This window comes from Bombina bombina, chromosome 5 (assembly GCF_027579735.1).
Source record: "Bombina bombina isolate aBomBom1 chromosome 5, aBomBom1.pri, whole genome shotgun sequence".
NCBI lineage: Eukaryota > Metazoa > Chordata > Amphibia > Anura > Bombinatoridae > Bombina > Bombina bombina.
Window position 1 is genome coordinate 51,315,418 of NC_069503.1, and position 27,106 is coordinate 51,342,523.

Consider the following 27,106-nt stretch of genomic DNA (forward strand, 5'->3'; position numbering starts at 1 on the left):
GCTCTCTCCATTGTGCTAGTGAGGCCATCAGGGGTGCCTATAAGTTCTCTGAAAAGATCTTGAAGATAGCCTTGAATATCTGCCGGAGCTACAGATTCTGGGACTCCTCTGAATCTTATATTACTGCGCCTCGATCTGTCCTCCATGTCAGCCAGTTTAGATTCTAATTGTGAAATCTGCTCTGCCAGATTTTCGGCATAGGCCAGAATGTTGGATTGGTCTACGGCCTGATCATCCTGCTTGTGCTCCAGCGCGTCCACTCTGTCACCAATTTCTGATATTTCCCTCTTAAGTTCTGCCGAGCTGCGCTGGATTTCTTGGGTGATGGACTTAGTCTGAATGGATAGCAGTTTCTTAAGTGATGATCCTGTAATATAATGTTGGGAGGCGGTTGCAGAATGTACGCTGGATTGAGACTCCTCATCTTGAGAGTCTGGTTCACTCATTTCACCAACTGGGTGGGGTAGAGACTCCTTAGAGGAGTGCACAAAATGGTCAAAAACTGTCTTCTTAGGTTTGGGGTTTGATTTTGAATGTTTCTTCATCATATGAGGCATTTTATAGGCTAGTTACTAGATCTCAGGTAATCAGAGTAAAAGATCTCTGAGGGCTCATAGGTAATACACTGCTGTTCTGGAAGAGAATCAGGGGTTAATGCATGGCACATACAAACAGACAATCTACAAACAACCTATCTCATGGTTAGAGCGGGGCTGAGTTACACTTCATAGGGAAAAGTTACATCATTGACATGTAATAAACCTGCTACAGGAGTGTAAGGCACTCGTGTTAGCCCCTCACCTCGGGGAACCTGGGGATACGACCCGAAGGAAGGGGAAGGGAAATTGGAGGTGACCCACCCAGACTAGCTGGGCAGGAGCGGAGAGGTGAGGGATCCATGTACAAGATTTCTCAAGCAACAATCAGTGACTTGGTAGGAAGACAAGATTAGTATAAATATTGAGTAGACCTGCAATAGATGTGCTGGGGCCTAAACCTGGTCCCTCACCTTGGGGAACCTAGGGATACGACCCGGAGGAAGGGGAAAGGGAATAGGAAGTGACCCACCCAGACACGCTGGGAGCAGGAAGGTGAGGGATAAGCGTGTGGAATTTCTCAGACAAATAACAGCAATTTACAGTGATAGGATGCCTGGTACTTAGCTGTGAAATGAGAGCCAGCAGACCCCTCCTCAATATAAACAACCTGTAAAGGAAGAAATGGTAAGACAGGAGCACAATGAATACAGCCTGTTAGGGGTAAAAGTGGTTAGCCAAACAAAAATATGAAGCAACGCTACACTTTGGGTTAGGAACCCAAAGGCACATAAGCTGTCGCAGCAGCCAAAGTGTCCAGTAATGAACCAAGTTAATCAAAATGCAAAGTGCACCTAGGCTGTGCAAGTTTATTGTCAGTGGCCCCTATGTGTAAGGAGTTACACATAGAAGTTTTGATGCAAATTGACTCCTGACAGCCTGTACCCTTTCAGATAGGGTCTGTAGGGTGGCCTTGTGAGAGCAGATAATGCAGGTGGGATTATAAAGCATATAAGCCAAGCTCCAGATCACCTAAGTCTCAGTTACTGTGTCTCTGGCAAAAAGGTTGTTCCTCTCTTGGGCGGGCAGATGATACAGGCAGGGAGTCTAGCAGAGAGGCTTACAGGGGCATCTCATCTTAACATCTGGCTTTCTAGGAGGTCAAGCTCAATCTTTTTATGTGGGAGGATATGACAGGTCAGCGAAGATCCCCCTAGGCTTCTAAAACAGACCTTCTGGTATGTGAGCGGCAAAGTTAACCTTCCTAGCCTCTCAGCGTAGTAAATATAAGTTCAAATACATGTGTAGCATCCCAAACCAGTGTCCCACAATAAAATAGCCAGCTATGAGGTCGCTACACTACCTCCAACTTCTGTAGCATGGGGCCAAACAGGAGGTTGCTAACACGTCTCTGCCCTGTAGTGTGGATTGATAAAAGTGTAGCTTTGCAGTGTCTTAAGGTGTGAGCGTGTATGCACCTCTATCAACGCTAGTAGTTCTTACCCTTTTCTTCTAGTATGTGCTGCACAAAGATTGTCGCTCTTCTGCCCGGGCCCCTTAACGGAGTCGGGCGATCAGGACGCACAATGTCGGAGGTTCACGCCAAAGGAGTTGTGGCGCTCTTAGTAGTCTCACCGGAACCTCATCAATACCTAGCGAGAGCCGGTCTGTGGAGTCAAATTGGTAGCAGGTAGAGATGTCGGTCCGTTTCCAGGGAGAGCTCACTCTAGGTAAGTGATCGCCTTACTCTCCCTCCTAGGCGGCAATCAGCAGCTTACCGCGGCTCCGGAGCGGGGCCCCGACCCTCCAGGCCGCGGCAATGAGAAGTGAAAGATCCCCTGTGGCCCCGACTAGGCAATTAGAGTCTCAGCGCCTGGCTCCTGACCACTACCACTCCCAAGATAGCGTAGTGTGTGGATGGAAGATTAGGGGCTTTAGGGTGGTCCTCCAATGAGTAGAAGGCAGGTAGGCCCAAGATGGCGTCTCTTCTCGCCTTTTTCCAAACCGGGTACCCCTCACGGGGCACCGGAGACAAACAGGCAGCTGGACTCGGCAGACAAGGGGCAGCGTCCTATAGGTATGGCCTAGCAGAGCACCCGATCTCGTGGTCACTGCGTAGCAGATGGCAGGACTTCCAGGTATGTGCTCCGGAGCAGATCCCCGACTCTCTGGAGCAATGCAGTGAGAAGCAAGCCAGCGAGATCGGTAGGAGGCAAAACTGCACAAATCTCCGGAGCAGAGCCTTGATCCTCCGGAGATGAAGAGTCTCTGCGATGTGTCCCAGTAGGAGGCTGCAGCGTTTGTAGGTTAGGAGTTCTCCCTCAGTGCGGTATAGGAGCTGCTCACAGTGAACCCAGAGATTATGTCCTCAGCTAACTTTTTAGCCTGGAAAAAGTCTACCAGTCTGCGGTGTAGGGCAGGGGACAACACCTATATCCACTTTGTCTCAGTTTAAATCAGAAAAGTTAGCTTAAAGATTAATTAATCATTGAACTGCTCAGGAGCTCTGATCAAGCACGTCCAAGCTGTGCTGCGGCTAGCTCCGCCCCCGTGAATCTCCTTTTCTGATTTTTTCATCAGGATAAGGCGGTTTTGCGGACTTCATTTAAATTCTTACCTAAGGTTGTGAATTCGAACAACATTTTTAGAGAAATTGTTGTCCCTTCCTTGTGTCCTAATTCTAAGAATTTTTTGGAGAAATCCTTACATTCTTTGGATATGGTAAGAGTTTTGAAATATTATGTTGAAGAAACTAAAGATTTCAGGAAAACTTCTAGTCTATTATCTTTTCTGGTTCTAGGAATTGTCAGAAGGCTTCTGCTTTTTCCTTGGCTTCGTGGTTAAGCTTATAATTCATTCAGCTTTTTTGGGGTCGGGTCAAGCCCCGCCTCAGAGAATTACAGCTCATTCTACTTGATTAGTCTCCACTTTGTGGGCTTTTAAGAATGAAGCTTCAGTTGTTCAGATTTTGCAAAGCAGCAACCTGTTCTTCTTTGCATACATTTACTAGATTCTACCGTTTTGATGTATCCGCTTCAGAAGCAGTTTTTTGGTAGAAAAGTTTTTCAGGCAGCTGATTCAGTTTTATTCTTCTGCTTATGTTTTAAGTTTTTTTTTTCTTCATTTAATGAGAATTAACTTAGATTTTGGGTTGTGGATATTTTCTTCAGCAAAAAAAGGCTGTTTTTTTTTTTTATCCCTCCCTCTCTAGTGACTCTTGCGTGGAGTTCCACATCTTAGGTATTGCTATCCCATACGTCACTAGCTCATGAACTCTTGCCAATTACATGAAAGAAAACATAATTTATGTAAGAACTTACCTGATAAATTCATCTCTTTAATATTGGCAAGAGTCCATGAGGCCCACCCTTTTTATGGTGGTTATGATTTTTTGTATAAAGCACAATTATTTCCAAATTTCTTTGTTGATGCTTTTTACTCCTTTCTTTATCCCCCCACTTCTTGGCTATTCATTAAACTGAATTGTGGGTGTGGTGAGGGGTGTATTTATAGGCATTTTGAGGTTTGGGAAACACCTGGTAGGATTGTATATCCCATACGTCACTAGCTCTTGGACTCTTGCCAATATGAAAGAAATTAATTTATCAGGTAAGTTCTTACATAAATTATGTTTTCATGCAGGGAGCTGGACAAATAACAGCCCTTTGCCCTGCCTACTTGCGTATGCATATTGTGTTTGGAGTGGAGGTTTTGGGGAGCAAGGTGTCACTAAAGCTGCTTTACTATATGGAACTATAGGAAAGGAATGAGCTGCCACTACGTAAACAAATTAAAGGACCTCTTGAACCGATCCCCTCCCTCTGGGGCAGCTACACACCCACATTCCTATGTGATCATGTGACATCCTGCTCTGCTGCCTGCAGACCGGTGTTCTAAAAGAAGTTGTATACCGCGTATGAATGCACGACCTACGTCACTTTCAGTGACGTGAATCAGCTGTTGGAGGTTTGTGGCGCTCACTGCGCATGCGCAAGAGGCCCAACCTCTTCCAAACAGCTGTTTAAGGCGACTTATTTGATAACAACGGGTCGAGGGATTCTATGGCCCATGTCGCACATGCGCACACGGCCCAACTCTTCACTCATCAGACAAGACCCTATTGGTTGTACAGCCACTGACTTCACGGACCAATCAGATAATGCAGTAACGCTTTTTTCCTATGTATTATCTGATCGGTCCGTTTGATTTGCCCACGCCCATTTACCATATTGTTTCATCGCTCGCAGCTGACTTGCCGTACCCGGGGTCAGGGTGGGGGGTTGTGCTTATGGGGTTTACAGGGGATGCTGATGGGGCTTACGTAAGTTACACAGTGGGTGCTTATGGGGGTTACAGGGGGTGCTGATGGGGCTTATGGACCTACATAAGCCCCATCTGCATCCACTGTAACTTACGTAAGCCCCATCAGCACCCCCAGTAAACCCCATATGCACAAGCCCCCCCGGGCACGGCAAGTCGGCAGCGTGCGATGGAACAATTTGGTGAATGGACGTGGGCAAATCAAACGGACCGATCAGATAATGCATAGGAAAAAAACGTTACTGTATTATCTGATTGGGCCGTGAAGTCAGTGGCTGTACAACCAATAGGGTCTTGCCTGATGAGTGAAGAGTAGGGCCGTGTGCGCATGTGCAGCACGGCCCATAGAATCCCTCGACCCGTTGTTATCAAATAAGTCACCTTAATCAGCTGTTTGGAGGAGGTTGGGCCTCTTGTGCATGCACAGTGAGCGCCACACCCCTCCAACAGCTGATTACACATCACCGGAAGTGACGTGGTGCACACATTCCTATGGTATACCAGTTATTTTAGAACACCGGGAGAGTGAATTAGAGAAAGGTGAGTAAAGTTATAGCCTGTCACTTATTTTTAGCAACTGTGCAATCTGTTTGGAAGACTGGAAGTCTAACCTAGGGGCAGATTTATACAGGCAGCATATGCTAAAGAGGTAGTGAGGTACTATGTTTATGTTTTGATTATAGCGGCTTTAATCAGTCTGCCATTCCTATGCGTGTAATTATCTTCTGATAACCCTTGCCCTCTTTGTGTGGGTCTGACACTCTTTAGTAGCCATAAACACACATAGGACTCAGCACCCACGTTCAGTGTTATTTGGTGCATGGCAGCTTCGATGGTCCACTGTATGCAATTTCATATCAATTATAAATACAAGGGGGCCTATTAAGGATCAGCTCCGACAGACCTCGCTGAATGCAGAGAGCAATACTCATTCAGCATTGCACCAGCAGCTCTTGTGATGAAGCCTTGTGTTTTAAGAATTAAAAGGCATAATTCAATGTTTTATTATACAACACAAGAACAATGGCACTACAAGGGCTTTCCCCTTTATTTGATTTAGTATAGTAAAGTGTTATATAGAATATCCACTGATTACCAATATTATGCAAAGGGAATGGTGCTGGTGCATAGAATATACATTGAACACAAAGTAGAATATCGCTAATGACTTGCGAATATCTACTGAAAAGTATGCACATAAAGTACTCTGGGCCCAGACTAATGGGCAGTAATTACAGGTACGAGGACTTTTATTAACTAATAAAGTTAAAATAAGGGTAACACACAATTAAAAACGACACAGACTCTCCCTTGTGTGATATAGAACAGAATATTACACTTGGGGAGATTAATATTGTGTAAATGCCACACTGTAATTAAATATATGTCCCAAGGTGACCTATGTAGGTATATAATGAATTTAATTGTTATAGTGAGCAATTAACTGGTCACCATAATATGTTATTTTCATATGGTTCAGATATACAATTTCACCTGCTCTTAACAGAGTTGTGATAAAACTTCATTAGCCCTGAGACCAAATCTGTCATTGAATATACTTAGTATTCCTATAATAATATGATAAAGCTATATAAGCGGCTACAGGCTAGCCTAAACTAATATGTGTTACCAGTCTTGTATAGTGTATTGCATGGTTAGTGGTGCAAACAGTACTGAGTGACAAACTCTCTATCCCTTTCTATTCATCAAGTATGGGTAGCATAGATTAGCTTGTTCCATACTCTTAGATATTTCTATCTATGAATTCAGTTATTGTATTATAAGACTTCCACTCATGCTTAAGTTCTGTACACATTCACTCAGGCTTACACTAGGTGCTATATATATATATGTGTTTAGAGAAACAACCTCAAAATGTGGTGCTATGATAAGACTGCAGCTGCAGCTACTGGGGTTCCTGTTGTTTCAGCAATGTGTATAAATAACTCTTATCAAGAATGGTTATAAATAGCTGTTTCTAGTGCATTGAAAGTAACTGTAGTGGTTAACGAATAGAATTAAATAACCTTTGAGGTCCCATATGTCATATTACATAATGGTAGTGAAAGGCATATTTGTGCATGTAACGTCTTAAGGGTTATGCTGCCTGACTGAAATGTAAAGCTGTGCAGTGTGTGAGTTTGCAACAATTGTTGCAATATGTGGGGTGGGGACTCTTACCTGTTATAAAAGTGCATGGATGCTGGAACACTTCCTCTTTCTTGTCTGCAACTGCTGGAGAAAGGTTTTTTCTGTTTTTGCTGGCAAAATGGTGCGGCCTAGGCGTCAGTCTGTTCCTCCAAAGCGGATGAGGGAGTCTTCGCCAGTGACACGGCGAGTATCTGTGAGGGGGAGAGGTGGCAGTTTGGTTAGTGAGGTAGTAGGCCCTAGCCCTTCTCAGGGGGTGGGCCTCACCCCTTCCCGGGATTCTGGGGAGCCCTCGGGTGTGTCTTCCTCCCCTTCCCTTTTCCCGGGGTCCCAGGGGGAGGATTTGGAGGATTCGGGGTTGGTTTCAGGGGGTGGCGGGGGGTGGAAAGGTCTCCGGTTGGCTCGATCGGCCTCCCGGAGGTGTTTAGGGCCCGGCAGCTTGAGTCGGGCGGGGGGCCTGGTGTGGGGCGGGTAGGCCCGGATCAGGGGCGCGTGGCGCAGGGCCGTGGGTCAGTGAGCGGGCCAGTTTCTGGGCCCTCGGGGACGCTAGTCGCCCGGGAGCGCGAGGGCCTAGTTGTGCAGGGCGTGCGTGACGGCCCGACTTCGAGCGGGGGGCCTTTGGGCCTACGCCGCGTGTTGCAGGGCAAGCAGGAGGGCCTAACTTTAGGCGGCGGGCCTTCGGGCCTACACCGCATGGTCGCGCCTGGTAGCCCAGTGGGTTCCCCCCCTACCCCGGTGGCTTCCGGTGGCCGAGATTGCGGCCTGCAGGGTGCCCCCTCTGTCAGTGGTGGCCCCGGTGGGTCTGCGGCCCCTCTTTGGGACGGGTACTTACCTAACTTACCTGTCCCAGAGGCGGCACGGGCGGCGGTCGTGGCCTTAATCCAGGCCCTTTCGGCGGGAGCGGGTCCGGGCGTCGCGGCGGGTATGGAGCAGTCCAGCATCGTCCACGGTGGTCCGGCGGGGGTTCCGGCGGTTGGCGGCGTGGTCCAGGCTGGAGCGGCGGGCAGGGCTTCTTCCCTCGGTGGAGGCCTTCGGTCGGTGGTAGGCGCGAGTGACGTCACTTCCGGTAGTCGCGCTAGTGACGTCACTTCCGGGTGCCGCGCCTGCGACGGCATTTCCGGTTTCGGGCGCGGCGGAGTTAGGTCGACGGATGGAGGTGCGGAAGGTGAGTCGGGAGCCCGGGGATCCGGGAGGGGCAGCACCGGACAGGCCGCGGCGGTGAGGGGGCATGTGGGGTCAGGCACTTGGCAATTGGAGACACTTGTGGGGGCGCATGGTAGGCATATGGGTGCTGGCATTAGCGGGCCCGAGCCGCGGGCTGGGACGTCCATGGGCCTTGGGGTTTTTGGCACTAGGGGACCTGTTGGTGCGGGGCACCGGGGCGGGGAGGGCCTGGCAGAGATGGCAATGCCGAGTGTGAGTGGAAGTGGTGGGCCGGAGTTTGGCCCTGTTGTGGGCAGTAACCAGGTGGTTGGTGGGTCGCAAGTTGGGCATGAGCCTCTGGGGGAAATTTTCAGGCTGGCCTCGATATTGGCCCAAGGGGCGCACGCTGGTTCTTCTGGGATGGGGGGGCAGCAGCATACAGTTCAGGTCAGCGCTGGGGGGGTGGATCCTGGTCATGTGGGAGTTGTGGGCAGAGGGAGGGCGGGTGGACACGGGCCTGTGGTTGGAAACGCAGGGGCTGGTGGAACAGGGCAGTTGGGAGACGGGGCCCAGGTGGGTGGCCTGCAAAGTAGTTCTGTAGTGGGTGGGGGTGGTGCCCGTTCCTTGATCCCTGGTGCTCCCGATTCTGTTTTGTTTCCGCAGGTTAGCGGGGATGCTGTGGTGGCAGTTTGCCAGGATGCTAGGCGAGAAGTGTCTCAGAGGACCGGTCCAGGCCAGGAGGCTTTTCCCTCGGCGGCGGCAGGAGCAGGTGAGATTGCATTGTGTGGGGTGCTGGGGGAGGGTGCGGGTGGGTCATCTAGTGACACTGGCTCTGAGAGTGACGACTCCTTAGGGCCAGTGTCTAAACCTCAAAAACGGGTATTGAAATATCTTCGCAGGTTGGTAGCTGGGCAACAGAGACAGGAGTCGAGGCTAGCTCCGGGTGGGGGAGCGCAGATGGGGGGCTCAGGGGGTGTTGTTCAGCAGGTAGGGCCAGGGGCTGTGAGCTTGGCGGTGGCAGACAGGAAAGTGGCGCTGCAGGGAGATGCCTACCCCTGCAGCGTGCACTCATTGCATTCTCACCTTAAAGCTAAGACGATCAAAAAAAATTAGAGATGGCAAATATGTGCACATTTTCGATTTGTCGCTGGAGGCCCATAAGGCCAAGGAGAGGAGCGAGGACGGCTCAGGTCCAAAAAAGGTCAAGAGACCGGAGACAATGGACGAGTGGCGCACGTGTTTTAGAGTTTTGGCTTCTTGCCTAGTGGAGGCGAAGCCTGAGCTGCGGGTTGACGTGTTAAAATACATGGAAACTATCGAGTTCGTCCATAAGACGTATAAGGACGGGGTGTGGCGGTCTTATGACGCGGATTATAGGCGTAAGATGGTAGGGAACCCTTTGCTGACCTTTGGCACCACGGATGTGCATTTATGGCAGCGTCTGGGTGCGGCGCAAGGGCCGGGGGGAGTAGGCAGATGGGGGGAGTCAAAAGGAAAGGGCGGGAGTGTTGGAAGTTTAACGACGGGAAGTGTGACCGGGGAGCGAACTGCTCCTTTCGACACTCCTGCATATACTGCGGAGCTGGTCATCCAGGGACCGAATGTGCTAGGCGGAAAGAGACGGGGGGCCGCGGAGCCGGCAGAGGGGCAAAGGGCACCAACGCCGTTGAGGGTGGCCGCCCTTGAGCCATGGCTCAGGGCGTATCCGGACAGGAGGGCAGGGGATCTCCTCCTGGCTGGACTGCGGGAGGGTTTCCTCATTCCAGTGGTAGGGCCGGTAGTTGGGGCGCGTCAGAAGCGGAACCTCAAGTCAGCGTATGACTACCCTGACGTAGTGAGGGATAAACTGGGCAAAGAACTGAGTTTAGGTCGCATGGTGGGCCCCTTTCGGAAGCCACCCATGGAGGGTTTGGTGGTTTCCCCACTGGGGGTTGTGCCGAAGAAGGAAGCGGGGAAATTCCGGTTGATTCAGCATTTGTCATACCCGAAAGGTAATTCGGTCAATGACGCAATCAACCCAGAGGTTAGCTCAGTTTTTTATCAGTCGTTTGACCAAGCAATGGTTTTGGTGCAACAGGCTGGTGTTGGGGCACTCTTGGCAAAGCTTGACATTGAGTCGGCCTTCCGCTTGTTGCCTATTCACCCGGCATCCTTTCGGTTGATGGGGTGCTGGTTCGAGGGTGCTTACTATGTGGATCGTGGTCTCCCAATGGGTTGCTCGGTCTCATGCGCCTTTTTCGAGATGTTCAGCACATTCTTGCACTGGGCGGTGTTTTCAGAAGCGCGGGGTGGGCTGATAGCCCATTACTTGGACGATTTTCTGCTGATAGGTAGAGCTGGGTCGCTCGAGTGCGAGCGGCTCATGTCAGTGATGAGAACACTATTTGCGCATTTTGGGGTCCCATTGGCAGAGGACAAGACCCAGGGGCCATGCACTTGCCTGACGTTTCTGGGTATCGAGATCGATACTTTAGAAAGGCAGTGCAGGTTGCCAAACGATAAGGTGGTGCGAATGCTGGCCGCGGTTTCTTCGGCCGCGGCGGCGGACCGGCTAGCGATAAAGGAGTTGCAGTCTTTACTGGGTTTGCTCAATTTCGCATGCAAAGTTATCCCGATGGGCAGAGTATTCAACAGGAGGTTGGAGGGCCCTCTAAAAGGGGATAGCGGGAGCCGCAAGTCATGTGCGGTGTCTCCGGATATGAAGGAGGACTTGAGAATCTGGGAGTTGTTCCTGAAGGATTTCAATGGGGTCCTGTTATGGAGGCAAGTGAGGACATCTAGCCAAGCTTTGCATCTGTTCACGGATGCGGCGGGGGCAAAGGGTTATGGGGCTTACTTCAACGGCGCCTGGAGTGCTGGGGAGTGGCCTGTGGCCTGGACGGAGAGGGGATGGACTAGGAACCTTACTCTCCTGGAATTGTTCCCTATTGTCGTAGCCATTGAGTTATGGGGGCGACAATTAGCAAACCAGAATGTAATATTCTGGTGCGATAATCTGAGCGTCGTGTTTGCTATCAACAATCTTTCAGCCTCTTCCCCTATTGTGGTGCGTTACCTTCGGTGGGTGGTGCTGCGGTGCTTGCAGCACAACATTGACTTTACGGCGCGGCATGTGCCTGGGGTCGATAATGTATTGGCGGACGGGTTGTCGCGAGGCCAATGGGAGGCATTCAGAAAGCTGGCACCAAGGGCAGCAGAGGTTGGTACTCCTTGTCCTTCCTTTCTTTGGCAGGTGGCGGAAGGGGGGACGTGTTGACTTCAATGGTTCAGGCGTCGCTGGCACCTGCTACCTGGAAGGCCTACGGCAAGTACTGGGCCGAATGGGAAGTTTTCCTCAAGGGTAAGGGCGTTCCGGTGGAATTCGGATCGCCAGCTTTGTTGCTTGAGTGGATGGTGTGTTTGAAGGAAAGTGGCTGTAGAAAAGGATCCATGCAAGGAAGGCTAGCTGCCTTATCCTTTTTCGCTAAATGGAAGGGTATCCAGGATGGGACGAATGCGTTTCTGGTTAGGCAGGTAATGAAAGGTTGGGGCAGGATAGAGGCTAAGTCGGCAGATCGGCGAGAGCCCATTACAATTCAGCGGCTGGGGGCCTTATTGGCAGCGCTGCTGGAAGTGTGCGCAGATGAGTATGAGGTTGCTTTGTTTAGGGCGGCGTTTGCGGTTGCTTTCTTTGGGGCCCTGAGAGTAGGCGAGATAGTTAGTCCAACCAGGTCGGCGGTAGGTTGTGGTATCCAAGCGCAGCATGTCAGGTTTGACTTGCAAGCGCTATTGTTATTTATCCCTAGATCGAAGACGGATCAAGACAGGAAAGGTGTATGGTTATCCATACAGCAGCAGGACTTTGTGGGGTGTTGCCCCGTCCGGCTCGCTTCTGATTTTTCGGCAAACAGGCCAGGGAGTTCAAGGCTGCGGCTGGGGCGTCGGAGCGTGACATTAAGAAATTGGGAAGGTGGAGTTCCAAACGGTATAGGACATACATTAGACCCCTTCAGAGTAAAGTGTAGATAGTTGAAAAAGGGGAGGGGTGGGTATCAAAAAATGGGCGGGGACTTAGTAATGGAAATTTTTGTTGATTTTAGGTGTAAGAGCCCCTCTGTGTAGAGCGTGGATAGTCGGCCACTCGTACGTTCACTGGGCGGCCATTCACGCTTTGAAGCGCCCGGGCGGCCAGCAGCTGGGATTTCGTCCAGATGCGGTTTCCTTTAGATGGCTGGGAAAAAGGGGAATGTTGTGGAGTGATTTGCCAGGTCGCCTGGAGGAGGCCTTCCTTCGTTGGGGACGGCCTTCATTGATAGTGCTGCATCTGGGTGGAAATGATGTGGGGAGTTTGCCTGTGCTGGAGTTGGTGAACATCATTCAATCAGATGTACGTTGGTTCAAAGTGCGTTTCCCGGGGGTACGAGTGGCTTGGTCAAATGTGATTGCGCGCTTGCAGTGGCGGCATGTGAGAGTGCACCGTTCAGCCTACCGTATTCGGAAGAAGTTGAACAGAGATGTGGGGAGGTTGATCGTGGAGGAAGGTGGTTTTGTGATCAGGCATGATAACATCTTGGGGGACTGCAAGCGGCTGTACAGGCCGGACGGGGTTCATTTAACTGAAGAAGGGTTAGAGCTATTTTTGGCTAACCTAGCTGGCGCGTTGAGGCGGCATGTCAGTTAGCTATCCCTAGGTGTGGCGGCAAGAGCTCCATTATGGGAGGCAGGTGTGGTATCTCTTGTGGCGGGATCCCGGCCAAATAATTTTTATGGTTTCCGCGAGGGTGTGGTCGAGCTAATGGGAGGGGCATGATGTTGCAAGTCGCAGCTTGTAACGCCTCTCCCCGCGGGCCTGCTGACCTAGAAACCCCTTGTGGATGATGCCAGCCTCTGAAGGGCAATGCTCAGCAGGAGCATTGCAACAACCAATCCGGGCCGGTGACCTCACTACGCTGGTTGTATATATATATATATATATATATACTAAATTATGGATAGGCTTAGAATATAGTTTAGCCTCAGATGCCGCCACCCATAGATAAGCCTTAAGCTTCCCAAGTTAATAAGTTTAGAGTTTGCCTGGTTAGGTTTTAATAAACGCGACCTTGCTTCACGGTCTTATACCTCCAAATATGTGTCTGTGTCTTTATTGGGTAAGGTGGGAATGAAGTCATGGCGATTTGACCCTTATGGTAGTGAAAGGCATATTTGTGCATGTAACGTCTTAAGGGTTATGCTGCCTGACTGAAATGTAAAGCTGTGCAGTGTGTGAGTTTGCAACAATTGTTGCAATATGTGGGGTGGGGACTCTTACCTGTTATAAAAGTGCATGGATGCTGGAACACTTCCTCTTTCTTGTCTGCAACTGCTGGAGAAAGGTTTTTTCCCCGCCCATCCCTCCCTTGTTGTTAACGTGTTTGATATTTTTTGCAGGAAAGGGGGGCGGCACTGAGTGAACAGCTGCCATTAGGGTGGTTTTGTTAGGACTTTGGCAGGGGCATGCCTACTCAGGCTAGCTGATCTTAAGTCCAAAGTGGTAATTTTTTGGCTTCACATCATGGGCGTTTGTTGTGCGTCTTGCGCCTAAATGATGACCCTAAAGGGTATGGAGCAATTTGCTAGAATAAGAGTAGAAATTATCGGCTGGCGTGGCGGGGTCCCGGCCAAATAATTTTTATGGTTTCCGCGAGGGTGTGGTCGAGCTAATGGGAGGGGCATGATGTTGCAAGTCGCAGCTTGTAACGCCTCTCCCTGCGGGCCTGCTGACCTAGAAACCCCTTGTGGATGATGCCAGCCTCTGAAGGGCAATGCTCAGCAGGAGCATTGCAACAACCAATCCGGGCCGGTGACCTCACTACGCTGGTTGTATATATATATATATACTAAATTATGGATAGGCTTAGAATATAGTTTAGCCTCAGATGCCGCCACCCATAGATAAGCCTTAAGCTTCCCAAGTTAATAAGTTTAGAGTTTGCCTGGTTAGGTTTTAATAAACGCGACCTTGCTTCACGGTCTTATACCTCCAAATATGTGTCTGTGTCTTTATTGGGTAAGGTGGGAATGAAGTCATGGCGATTTGACCCTTATGTTATACTTATGCCCAATAATACACCGTGTATCAGATATATATTGAATTGAGAAACAACCTTAGAATGTAATATACTGGTATAACACTGCAATTGCAGCTTAAACTGCTGGTGTTCCTGTTCACTTAGCAGTATATATAAATCAATCGTGTCAAGGGTAGTTGTAAATAATTACTCCTATGTATTAAATGTTACTATAATGATTACAGAGTAAAGTTAAATAACCTTTATGTTCCCCTGTACTTTATTTAATCAAGTTGTAACTATGCCAAATAATATACCGAGTATCAAAAGGTGTCTATTGCTTAGTAAGCTGTTAAGTATCCTGTTTTCTGACTACTATGTAAAATGGAAAGAATTACCTAATCTTGCCTTACTACTGTACCTTTGTTTATTGTAACCTCAATAAAAATATTATTATATATATATAAAAAAAAAAAGTTGTCTATTGCAGACATAGAGTAACTATGTAGCATATGAGGCAAGTTCGATCAAAAAATGAATACTGCTTGTAATAACAAATATTGGTTGACTGAGGCTAAGTCTGGCACAACTCAGACATCACAACATTTTAACTGATAGAGCGAGTTGTTTGATCCAACTTTATCACATAAGGTACTGGTCTGGCTGGTTAAAATAAGAGCGCCCAAATGCTCAAGTAAATTCCCTAACTAGTTTCGCCCATCCGGGCTTTGTCAAAGGCAGCGAGCCGCCGCTTCTTGGGGGGCTATATACCTTGTATACCGGAAGTCCCGCCCTGACTCGATCGTGATAGGTTTTAGATTAGACAGCTCACAACTGATTGACCGATTGGGCTAAGACTGAATTAACCTATGTATGCAATCCATACTATTTGGAGTGATAAAATTATCTATTATCACTCGGTATTGAAGTATGCATATGAACATCTTAGGAGTTCTATTATTTCTATGCTGTACGTTTTACTACGTATACAAGTCTATGTGGAATATCCAAATTCTTTCATGTTGTCATATACGTGCAATTTCTAAATGCTCCAGAGCTATTTGAGTCAATAGCATTTCTACATATTAATAGTCTAGTTGATGCAAATAATTGACAATCTTCAAGTAAACATATGAGAGTGTGTAGACGTGCTGCTTGTGAGTGAAAAGTAAAATGTGCTCTCAGAATAAATTAAAATACTTGTGACAAATGTGTTGTGAGTGCCACATTATTTTTGTTATTATAAACTCATAATAACAGTATGTGTAATGTTGGGCAATAAAGCATTATAAGTTGGCTCTTTGAATATAATAAAGCCAAAGTATTAGTGACCCTAATATTGTGTATCTGTATCATTATATTAACAGATAATTTAAAATGACAATAGTAACAATCATGATATTAAGGTTGATAGTTAAATATATTCCATATGAAATAACACCTATGAAGAAAGAAAAAAGAAAGGTGGAAAACAAAAGTGATTTACTAAGTACGTGAAGAACAATGATGGAATATTTATTTGAAAAACAAAATTTCTGAACTGCGCCCAATTGTAGTTCGATTGAGGGTATTGTAGTTTATTGCCTATCTTAATTCAATAAAAGGACATTGTTTGTTTTATTATTAATTTGAATATTTCCTATATTAGTGTAATTACATTGAGAAATTTACCATATTAAATTGGATAAGTTCTGGAACATTTATGATTTTGATCCTTTACATTACACCTCACAATATTGCTAATTTGAACTTTTGTGTTATATTGTCTTATGTTGTATGGAGCAGTAAGAACATGAAATTTCCCAAGATTTGTTTTATGTATGTATGTGTACGTTAGATGAGCTCAAAAACATCCATAATTTTCACAGTATATATATATTGTATTCATATATAATGTTTATAAAAAAACATAATAATTATTGTGTTCATTCAGCCCATATGGTTGAACTGCATTTAATAGATAAATCCAACGGCTTTCTGATTTTAGTAGAGTTGTTTCTAAGTCACCTCCTCTCATACCGAGGCTAACTTTTTCAATGCCCCAACATTGCAGGTCATTTTGGTTGGAATTGTGAAATTTTTAAAAATGTGCAGCTACACTAGTTAAAGTTTTAAGTTCTTCTTTATCCTTTGCTGCGTTTTTTATATTTTTCAGATGTTCCATAAGTCTCAAACGTAGTTTCCTTGATGTCATACCAATATAAAATAAATTGCATGTACAGTATAGTACATAAATCACACTTTCAGTATTGCAACTTATATACCGTTTGATTTTGTGACTATTTCCACATCTGTCAGTGATGGTTTCGGTAACACGCATTAATTTACATGTGCTGCAATGGCCACATTTATGTGCTCCTGGATTGAATGCTGTTGCAGTTCTTTTCTTCTGAAAATGACTGCTTGTTACAAGATCTTTGACATTTCTAGTTCTTCTATATCCTACTGAGGGTCTGTCCCCTAGGGTAGTTTTAAATATAGGGTCTGTCATCAGGACATTCCAATGTTTTTTTATGATATTTAGAATCTGAGGAGTTTGACTATTATAGGTCATAATCAATCTTGGTATATTTGGGTTGCTTTTGGATTTTTTGAAAAGTGAATTCTGTCTTGATGTATATAGGGCTCTATATTTGGCCCTTTTAGTCATCCGTTTACTGTAACCCCTTTTCCATAGTCTCTCTTCTAATTCTTTCACCCTGATGCTAAATGTATGTTCCTCAGAACAATTTCAACATATTCTCAGGAATTCTCCCGTGGGTAGGCTTTTCATCATACCAGGGGCATGTGCGCTCTTACTGTGTAATAGACTGTTTGCAGCTGTTGGTTTCCTATATAGATCAGTAGTTATACAACCATCTGCATTCTTGCTGATCGTGATATCCAAGAAATTAATTTTTGATCAACTCTCTTCATGCGTTAATTTTATATTATTGGTTGTGGTTTAGATCAATGAGGAAATCGTGTAATTCACTATGTGAACCTTCCCAAATGAAGAAGATATCGTCGATGAAACAAATCCAAAGGGGGATATGATCAGTGTATTTCTGATTACCTTCTGTGAACACAAATTCTGTCTCCCACCATCCAAAAAATAAATTGGCATATGTGGGAGCACATGTGGTGCCCATGGCTGTACCTCTAGTTTGAAGGTAAAATTGGCCATCAAAAGTAAAAAAGTTAAAGTTTAGTTCAAAATTCAACAATTTTAAAATAAAATCATCATGTTTCACATTTTCTTCTGAATATCTTTCAAGGAAATATTTTGTGGCTTGTAAGCCATGTATATGATTAATAGATGTATATAGGGACTCTACATCTGTGGTGACTAATCATGTGGTATCATTGAGGGTTAGATTTTCTAATCTCTGTAATACCTGCATCATGTCTTACACATATGATGGCAATTCTTCAACATATTGACGTAGTCTATAATCTATGTATATGCTTGCCTTTTCTGTTAGGCCCTCTATGCCCGACACTATAGGTCTGCCTGGAGGATTTTGTGCATTTTTGTGTATTTTGGGTATCATATAGAATGTTGCTACTTTCGGTTTTTCTGCGGTAAGGAATTTATATTCCTTGGCTGTGATAACTCCTTCTCTGTAGGCCTTTTTAATCATGTTGGAATAGATTTTCAAATAGCTTTCCATAGGATTATAGAGTAGTCTTGTATAGCATGATTTATCCTTGAGTTGTTTATGTGCTTCTTTTATGTACATGTCAACCGGCGAGATGACAATATTGCCCCCTTTATCTGATCCACGTATCACCACTTCGTCCCATTGTTTCATCTCCTGTAGTGATGTCGCGAATAGTTCGCCGGCGAATAGTTCCCGGCGAACATAGCATGTTCGCAGCGACGGGCGAATATATGCGATGTTCGATCCACCCCCTATTCGTCATCATTGAGTAAACTTTGACCCTGTACCTCACAGTCAGCAGACACATTCCAGCCAATCAGCAGCAGACCCTCCCTCCCAGACCCTCCCACCTCCTGGACAGCATCCATTTTAGATTCATTCGGAAGCTGCCTTCTTAGTGAGAGGAGGGACAGTGTAGCTGCTGCTGATTTAATAGGGAAATCGATAGCTAGGCTAGTGTATTCAGTGTCCACTACAGTCCTGAAGGACTCATCTGATCTCTGCTGTAAGGACAGCACCCCAAAAAGCCCTTTTTAGGGTTAGAACATCAGTCTGCTTTTTTTTTTTTTTTCCTGTGTAATCTAATTGCAGTTGCCTGCCTGCCAGCGTGTCTGTCAGGCTCACAGCGTATACTGTGCCCACTTGCCCAGTGCTACCACTCATATCTGGTGTAACAGTAGTGCACATTAAAAAAAAAAACACTTTTTTTGACTGTGAAATAATAGCAGTCAGTTTCCTTCACACGTGTGCGTTTTGTGGCGGGCGGGCGCGTGCACAGGGAGGGAGCGGATGGGAACCACTGCACTACAGAAAATAAAAAAACTTCTAAGTGGGAGAAAGGGGGAGGGAATGGGTTAATAAGTTGCGAAGAGATCTGGGAGGGGGTGGGGGGATGGTCTTTTTTGGGGGGGAAGCTACACTACAGAAAATAAAAAATAGTCTATAATCTATGTATATGCTTGCCTTTTCTGTTAGGCCCTCTATGCCCGACACTATAGGTCTGCCTGGAGGATTTTGTGCATTTTTGTGTATTTTGGGTATCATATAGAATGTTGCTACTTTCGTTTTTTCTGCGGTAAGGAATTTATATTCCTTGGCTGTGATAACTCCTTCTCTGTAGGCCTTTTTAATCATGTTGGAATAGATTTTCAAATAGCTTTCCATAGGATTATAGAGTAGTCTTGTATAGCATGATTTATCCTTGAGTTGTTTATGTGCTTCTTTTAGGTACATGTCAACCGGCGAGATGACAATATTGCCCCCTTTATCTGATCCACGTATCACCACTTCGTCCCATTGTTTCATCTCCTGTAGTGATGTCGCGAATAGTTCGCCGGCGAATAGTTCCCGGCGAACATAGCATGTTCGCAGCGACGGGCGAATATATGCGATGTTCGATCCACCCCCTATTCGTCATCATTGAGTAAACTTTGACCCTGTACCTCACAGTCAGCAGACACATTCCAGCCAATCAGCAGCAGACCCTCCCTCCCAGACCCTCCCACCTCCTGGACAGCATCCATTTTAGATTCATTCGGAAGCTGCATTCTTAGTGAGAGGAGGGACAGTGTAGCTGCTGCTGATTTAATAGGGAAATCGATAGCTAGGCTAGTGTATTCAGTGTCCACTACAGTCCTGAAGGACTCATCTGATCTCTGCTGTAAGGACAGCACCCCAAAAAGCCCTTTTTAGGGTTAGAACATCAGTCTGCTTTTTTTTTTTTTTTTTTCCTGTGTAATCTAATTGCAGTTGCCTGCCAGCGTGTCTGTCAGGCTCACAGCGTATACTGTGCCCACTTGCCCAGTGCTACCACTCATATCTGGTGTAACAGTAGTGCACATTAAAAAAAAACAACACTTTTTTTGACTGTGAAATAATAGCAGTCAGTTTCCTTCACACGTGTGCGTTTTGTGGCGGGCGGGCGTGTGCACAGGGAGGGAGCGGGTGGGAACCACTGCACTACAGAAAATAAAAAAACTTCTAAGTGGGAGAAAGGGGGGAGGGAATGGGTTAATAAGTTGCGAAGAGATCTGGGAGGGGGTGGGGGGATGGTCTTTTTGGGGGGGGGAAGCTACACTACAGAAAATAAAAAATAAAATAAAAAAATAAATATTTTTTTATATAAACTGGGTACTGGCAGACAGCTGCCAGTACCCAAGATGGCACCAAATAAGGTAGAGGGGGAGGGTTAGAGAGCTGTTTGGGGGGGATCAGGGAGGTTGGGGGTTAAGGGGGGGACCCTACACAGCAGTATATATAAATATGCTTTTAAAAAAAAAAGAAAAAAAAAAGATACCTTTTTAATTTAGTACTGGCAGACTTTCTGCCAGTACTTAAGATGGCGGGGACAATTGTTGGGTGGGGGAGGGAAGAGAGCTGTTTGGGAGGGATCAGGGGGTGTGATGTGTCAGGTGGGAGGCTGACCTCTACACTAAAGCTAAAATTAACCCTACAAGCTACCTAATTAACCCCTGCACTGCTGGGCATAATACACGTGTGAATCGCAGCAGCATTTAGCGCCCTTCTAATTACCAAAAAGCAACGCCAAAGCCATATATATCTGCTATTTCTGAACAAAGGGGATCCCAGAGAAGCATTTACAACCATTTATGCCATAATTGCACAAGTTGTTTGTAAATAATTTCAGTGAGAAACCTAAAATCGTGAAAAATGTAACATTTTTTTTTGTTTGATCGCATTTGGCGGTGAAATGGTGGCATGAAATATACCAAGAAGATGGGCCTAGATCAATACTTGGGGTTGTCTACTACACTACACTAAAGCTAAAATTAACCCTAGAAGCTCCCTAGATGCTCCCTAATTAACCCCTTCTCTGCTGGGCATAATGCACGTGTGATGCGCAGTGGCATTTTGCGGCCTTCTAATTACCAAAAAGCAATGCCAAAGCCATATATGTCTGCTATTTCTGAGCAAAATGGATCCCAGAAAAGCATCTACAACCATTTATGACATAATTGCATAAGTTGTTTGTAAATAATTTCAGTGAGAAACCTAAAGTTTGTCAAAAAAATTGTGAAAAAGTGAAAGATTTTATTTGATCGTATTTGGCGGTGAAATGGTGGCATGAAATATACCAAAATGGGCCTTGATCAATACTTTGGGATGTCTTCTAAAAAAAATATATACATGTCAAGGGATATTTAGGGATTCCTGAAAGATATCAGTGTCCCAATGTAACTATCACTAATTTTGAAAAAGTGGTTTTGAAATAGCAAAGTGCTTCTTGTATTTATTGCCCTATAACTTGCAAAAAAAGCAAAGAACATGTAAACATTGGGTATTTCTAAACTCAGGACAAAAATTAGAAACTGTTTAGCATGGGTGTTTTTTGGTGGTTGTAGATATGTAACAGATTTTGGGGGTCAAAGTTAGAAAAAGTGTGGTTTTTTTCAATTTTTTCCTCATATTTTTTTTGTGTAAATTATAAGATATGATGAAAATAATGGTATATTTAGAAAGTCTGTTTAATGGTGAGAAAAACGGTATATAATATGTGTGGGTACAGTAAATGAGTAAGAGGAAAATTACAGCTAAACACAAACACCGCAGAAATGTAAAAATAGCCCTGGTCCTTAAGGGAAAGAAATTGAAAAATGACCTTGTCCTTAAGGGGTTAAAAAAAAACCTAGAAATTTGACTGTGAAATAATAACAGTCAGTTTCCTTCATGCATGTGCGTTTCAGGGCCTGCCAGGGCACAGTGTCACACCAGTGCAACTCATATCTGGTGTAACAGTAGTGTACATTAAAAAAAAAAAACTAGAAATTTGACTGTGAAATAATAACAGTCAGTTTCCTTCACACGTGTGCGTTTCAGGGCCTGCCAGGGCACAGTGTCACACCAGTGCAACTCATATCTGGTGTAACAGTAGTGTACATTTTAAAAAAAAATACAATTTTGACTGTAATAGATTGAATAGCAGTTAGTTGTCTGCAAGCGTGTGTGTCAGGCCTACAGCGTCTACTTTGCCAACTTCTGCCAGTGCACAGTGCCACTCATATCTGTTGTCACAGTAGCTTGCACGCACGCACGGATTAAACTGATAAGAATAGTACTACTTAACACATCACTCCTATCTGGTGGCACATTAGATTGCATGCGCAGTGCCCCAAATTTGAAGTAGGAGGACCGACCAGGCATCTTTTTCCATCTACCGGTTCCTAAAATCGATGCCATATACACGTCCCCTGATAGGGGACATAACAGGGATTAAACTGATAGGAATAGTACTACTTAACACACCTTATAATGCAGAGAGAGGCAATGCAGAGGGAGGAGTCTGAAGAAGAGGAGTCAGAGGAGGAAGGTGGCTTTGAGGAGGTGGAAGACCAAACACAGCAGGCGTCCCAGGGGGCTTGTTGTGACCTTTCGGGGACCCTTGGTGTTGTACGTGGCTGGGTGGAGGAAGAGACCTTCAATGACATCAGTGAGGACAAGGAACGGGACATGGCTAGCTTGGTATCCAACCTTGTGCAAATGGGGAGTTTGCGGTTGTGCAAATGGACTGTTTGCGGTTGTTTGCGGTGCGTTAAACGGGGAGTTTGATCTGTCACTGTGAAGCGGGCGTAACCCTTACACTACCTGATCGATACAACATCATACCTGATGTTTTAAAGCACGTTATTCCAAACAATTTAGGAATGTTAGGTGATTTATGCCCTTTATGGATTAAAACCAGACTCTGCATCAACTATGTAATTTTCCATGGGAGTTTTGCCATGGATCCCCCTCCGGCATGCCACAGTCCAGGTGTTAGTCCCTTTGAATCAACTTTTCCATCACTATTGTGGCCAGAAAGAGTCCCTGTGGGTTTTAAAATTCGCCTGCCTATTGAAGTCTATAGCGGTTTGCCCGGTTCACCCGTTCGCGAACATTTGCGGAAGTTTGCGTTTGCCGTTCGCGAACGCAAAATTTTATGTTCGCGACATCACTATTGCCTGATATTCTTTAAATGATAAATTATGTTTTTTTGGAGGTAATTTTAGAGATTTAATGTCACGACAAACTAAATCTCTAAACATCTCAATTTGTGGAATGTTGATATTTTTAGGTACAAATGTTGATTTGTTTTTAACTTTATCCCTCCATTTGTCAGGAGTTTTGGATTCAGATTCACTTAGTAAATCTTCTAAATCATTTAGAGTCATACGTTCTTCTTCTGACCACCCTTCTTCATTACAGTGAGATGAGAAATGTTTTTTAAGTAATAACTTTCTAGTGTATAGCTGCACATCTTTCACATCTATCCACGTCACTTGCAGGGCAAACAGATAAACCCTTTGATAGTACTGAAATGTGGTTGGTTGTTAATATTAATTTGGATAAATTAATGACTCTCAATGATTCAGTCTGATCTGTGAGAAGGGACTCTGTTCCCTCCTGGATGGTCTCCATTGGCCTTGCTGGCCTCTCTGGTAGCGAGTTCTGCCTCTGGTTGGTTTTTTGTTTATTCCTCTCCCCTCTGCATGTTCCCCTTCCGATTCCCCTGCATTTAAAAAATCCTTTCTATTGTTTCTGCTGGAGGATCTCGGTACTAATGGGGTAGATGGAGGTAGTCACATGGGATTGGAAGGATTACTGTTATAATTTCCCTCTTCTCCATCAGTATCTGAAATGTCACTTTCAATAATATTAACTCTGGGGTTTTTGTTGCTGTTTCTATAAAAGCCATTTTTACGCCACCTATATACTTTATTATTGGTGAAATCACTAATGTCTCTGTTTAATTTTCCTTGTTTAATATTTTTCAATTCAACTTCATATTTATCTAACTCTTGTTGATAAGTTTTATAAAGTTGATTGAAATTAGGATTCTGTTCAAATTGTTTGAGGGTTTCATATTGTTCTTTAATTTTTGTCTCTAGAACATCATATTCTGATTTGTCATGTTTCACAAGTATGTTCATTCACTTCAATGAACATTCTGAGAGTGCTTCCTCCCATTCTGTTGTTAAAGTTTCATTTTTGAATGATAGTGTAGTGTTAGGTGTAATTTTAACTTAGGTTAGTTTTTATTTTACAGGTAAATTTGTCTTTATTTTATCTAGGTAGCTATTAAATAGTTAATAACGATTTAATAGCTATTGTACCTAGTTAAAATAAATTTAAATTTGCCTGTAAAATAAAAATAAATCCTAAAATAGCTACAATATAATTATTAGTTATATTGTAGCTATATTAGGGTTTATTTTAAAGGTAAGTATTTAGTTTTAAATAGGATTAATTTATTTCATAAGAGTTATATTTATTTAGATGTATTTAATTAATATTTAAGTTAGGGGGGTGTTAGGGTTAGACTTAGGTTTAGGGGTTAATAAGTTTATTATAGTGGCGGTGGTGTAGGGGGGCAGGATAGGGATTAATAAATTTAATAGAGGTGGCGGCGGTGTAGGGGGGCAGATTAGGGGTTAATAAGTTTAATATAGGCGGCGGCGGGGTCCGTGAGCGGCGGTTTAGGGGTTAAACAATTTATTTAGTTGCGGCGGTGTCCGGGATCGGCAGGATAGGGGTTAATACATTTATTATAGGTGGCGGCGGTATAGGGGGGGCAGGATAGGGGTTAATAGGTATAATGTAGATGGCAGCGGGGTCCGGGAGCGGCAGTTTAGGGGTTAATACCTTTATAAAAGTTGCAGCGGGGTCTAGGAGCGGCGGTTTAGGGGTTAATAACTTGATTTAGTTGCGGGTGGTTCCGGGGGCGCCGGTATAGGGGGTAGAACAGTATAGTATAGTGTGAGTGCTTAGTGACAGGGGTATTAATAAATCTATCCAAAAGCCGAAGAGCAGCGAGATCGATGTGTGATAACTATCACAGTCTGCTGCTCATCGGCCCGTACTTGGTGCGCTGCTTTTGGACAGCTTTTTTAATAACTTTGGCGAGCGTATTCAGGTCCCCGGTGGCGATGTGAGGCGAGCTTAGGCGGGCGTATTGGGGCCGGCGATGGCGGGTACGTCCGGAGCTTGATAACTAGAGGCCTATATATATTCAATTAAAGGAACATCTCTAACTTAACATATTAATCAAAGAAAAGAAAAATATTTAATGTTCTGATACTAAAGAAGTTACTCAAAAGAGAATTAATTCCCAATCTATGCTATTTAATTTGCTAGCGGTCATCTCCATAAGAAAATGTCATATAATGTTGGGCTTCGCTGCAAGAGAAATAAATGTTTGGGATTTAGGCACCAAAATAGGAACTATCAGGCCATTAATTGTGAGAAAAGTCTTTAAGGGGTTATTAACAAAAATAGAAAGTGGAAATTAATTATTGCAGTATAACTTATCTAAATATATATATTTTATTTTGTGTTGTATGGGTAGTTGTTGCATGGCGTTTAAAGAACTTCATTGTTTCATTTGCATTGCCAAAAACTGATGACATCCCCTGCAATGTTAAAACCTTCTGGACTTCTAGTTCTCAATTGGAATATCCAATCGGCTTCCTGATAGAGAAGTTTACTATCAGTATCCCCTCCTCTGTCTGTAGCTCTAATTTGCTCTATTACTTGCCAACAAAAGCTATTTACATTTTTGCCATGTTTATGGATGAAGTGTCTGGCTAAGTCTGAGCACTCTACTCCATTGTCTATGTTATTTAGATGCTCACGTATTCTTGAACGTGCCTCCCTAGAGGAGCAACCTACATATTTTTTTCTACAGGTTGTACACGTGATTAAATAAACTAGGTTTTGTGTGCGACAGTTAGTACAACTGTTAAGTGAATACACTTTGTGTGTAACCATTGATTGAAAGTTTTTTTGTGACCTTGGAGTGTCCACAAGCAATGCATTTATTAAAATGACATTTGTAGTGCCCTTTCACATGTAATCAGCTGCTCACACCTGTTTTTTTTTCTGAGCATGCTAGGTGACAGTATGGTGCCAAGGGTGCACCCTCTTTTGGCCACCCTTGGCAGATGACAGCTAGCAAATTAAATAGCATAGATTGGGAATTAATTCTCTTTTGAGTAACTTCTTTAGTATCAGAACATTAAATATTTTTCTTTTCTTTGATTAATATGTTAAGTTAGAGATGTTCCTTTAATTGAATATACATAGTGTTGTCTTGAATCTCGTCATTTATATTGCATTAGATAAGCAATATGGGCCCAAGGGGGGAAAAGGGAGAATATCGTTTTTTTTTATATGCATTTATTATCACAAATTACTTTCATATTGACATATAGTCCTTTATATAGCAAATTGATAGGTGCACTCTGACTTATGAATTTGTTGATATTTACCAAGCATATGTTGGGTCTCCTGTCTTATATTTGAAGTAGTTCCAAATTAAGTTCCATCTAACCTCTTTCAACATGCCCTTTTCAGTATTTTTATAATGGTAGTTAGGAAATGTATTTTTATGTCTACAAAGTCATTTTTTTGTATCACATGTCATTGTGTATAAGTATGCCATTTGAGGCATGATTGTATGCTCTTTCACTATGTGTCTATGCTCACAGAGTATGTCTATGAGTAAGGCTCCCAAGTAGCCGAAACGCGTAAGACAATCCAGCCATTGATCTTATGTTTACACTTATGTTTTAACCCGTTTTCCTATGGATTCCAATAAAGCTAGCGGTTGTTTTATTGCAAAATGCCTGGAGGTTTCGCCTGGTCTTTTTTGAACTCTGTTATCTTAAAAATAGACTCATAGCCAGAGGTTATAATGCTCAAGCTTTAGAAAAATGCAGAAATGAAATTAAATGCTATGATGTGGGCTATCGAAAAAATAAAGTCAATCCTTTTAATAGAGCTATTGTCTTTACCACTAAGTATACCAGTCAGTATACAAAAATAGCCAAAATATTACAGAAACATCTTCATATACTCCAGGGAGATCCGATATTAGCATCCATTATTCAAAATTGTAAAATTGTGGCCAAAAAAACAAAAACTTTAGCAAGAAGTCTCTCCCCTAGTAATGTCACTAGAACACGACCTTTGGGACCAGGGTGGCTCCATAAGCTAGGAAACTTTCAATGTCTCAGCAAAAATTGTGGCATGTGTGCCTATATTGGCTTGGGTGACCATTTTCTTCTGTTAAGTGTGATCAGTCCACGGGTCATCATTACTTCTGGGATATTAACTCCTCCCCAACAGGAAGTGCAAGAGGATTCACCCAGCAGAGCTGCATATAGCTCCTCCCCTCTACGTCACTCCCAGTCATTCTCTTGCACCCAACGACTAGATAGGATGTGTGAGAGGACTATGGTGATTATACTTAGTTTTATATCTTCAATCAAAATTTTGTTATTTTAAAATA

General features: G+C 44.4%; 1 pseudogene; it reads left to right on the top strand.

The window, feature by feature from the left end:
* LOC128661295 (zinc finger protein 91-like) overlaps window positions 1–27,106 on the top strand; it is a 272,986-nt pseudogene that overhangs the window by 149,253 nt on the left and 96,627 nt on the right.